The sequence below is a fragment of the Eulemur rufifrons genome, unplaced genomic scaffold (assembly GCF_041146395.1).
Source record: "Eulemur rufifrons isolate Redbay unplaced genomic scaffold, OSU_ERuf_1 scaffold_246, whole genome shotgun sequence".
Taxonomy (NCBI): domain Eukaryota; kingdom Metazoa; phylum Chordata; class Mammalia; order Primates; family Lemuridae; genus Eulemur; species Eulemur rufifrons.
Genome location: NW_027183028.1, coordinates 36,180 through 37,500, shown reverse-complemented (window position 1 = coordinate 37,500; position 1,321 = coordinate 36,180). Strand labels below are relative to the sequence as shown.

The window sequence follows — 1,321 nt, the reverse complement described above, 5'->3', positions numbered from 1 at the left end:
TCCTCCTCCTCCTCCTCCTCCTCCTCCTCCTCCTCCTCGTCCTCGTCCTCCGCCGGTTTCGTGCCGGGATCCCATGGTCCTTGGGGTTGACCAGATGTCCCGTCGCACTTAGTCTCTGCGGGGCTGGCCCCATCGATGCTATGGAGGGGCATCACCGCCAGGAGGCGCTGCGGTTGCGGGCTTCTCGACTCCCTCTCCTTCCCCACCCCTCCGCTCGCCCGCTCCTCCTTTCTTTACTCCCTATCGCCCCGCCCCGTTTTTTCTCCACACACACGCAATTATCACGCTCACGAACTATCCCGGGACCTGGCGTGACTTTCATCGCAATCTCCCCCCCCCCCCCGGACACACACACATAGAGACACACCCTCCCGGCAGGGAGCACCCTGAGTGGTCGAACAGATGTCGCTGCTGCATGCGGCCTCCGCATGGGTTCGCTGGTTGACCAGATGTCTGGTCCTTGGGTGGTTGACCAGATGTCTGGTCTGTGGTTGTCATCCTGACAGGGAGGCTTCGGGACGGATTTGGTCTCTCTGGCCTCGCTGCCCCTAGGGGTCACCCTGCGATCGGTATTCTTCTCGCGCGGGGCGAGGGGCGCTCCGGAGCATTCCTCTCCTCTCGGAGTTTCTGTCTGCAGTCTCTCGACTTGCTCTCACTCCCCTACCCTGCTGTGTGACTTTCTTTTTGGTCCTTTCATTTTATCTATTCTCTCTTTGCCTTTTCCTGCGCGCCTTTCCGCTCCCCCCCCCCCCCGGATTCATGGTTTCACGTCACGCGGGTGACGTGCCGACACACCAGGAGGCCCTTCTCACACGTGCTCGTGAACACGCAATCAACACGTTTATGAACTAGAAAGGGATCTGGTGTGACTTTGCTATTATTTCCCCTCCCCTCCTCCCCGCGCTGAGAATGAGTTTCCCCGGGCTCGTGTGCCCGCCTGGGAATCGGCTGCAGACGCCATGGCCCCGGGTCGACCACATGTTGCTCTGGGGTCCACCAGATGTCTCTGGCGAATTGGGGCCCTAGGTGCTTGTGACGGTGTGGTCACTAGGTGTCGCTCTGGGCTCAGTATTCTTCCTTCTCGCTGTGACTTTGGTCTCTTTTTTTCGAAATTTCTTTCTTTCTTCCTCTTTTGCCCTGTTTCCATTTTCCCTTCTTAATCTCTTTCTCTCTTTTTGTTGCTTTTTTTCCACGGCAGATGGGTGATGTGTGTGTGGAGGAAACGCGGCGTCAGGGAGAAGACACATCTCACACGTGCTCGGGAACACCCGATCGTCACGCTTCTGAGTACCGACCGATGGATCTGGTCCCGAATTTTTTA

At 57.9% G+C, this 1,321-nt stretch overlaps 1 pseudogene; it reads right to left on the bottom strand.

Moving 5' to 3' along the window:
• Positions 1-768: 768 nt before the first annotated feature.
• On the bottom strand, positions 769-860 carry LOC138379999 (small nucleolar RNA U13; annotated as a pseudogene).
• Positions 861-1,321: the final 461 nt, after the last annotated feature.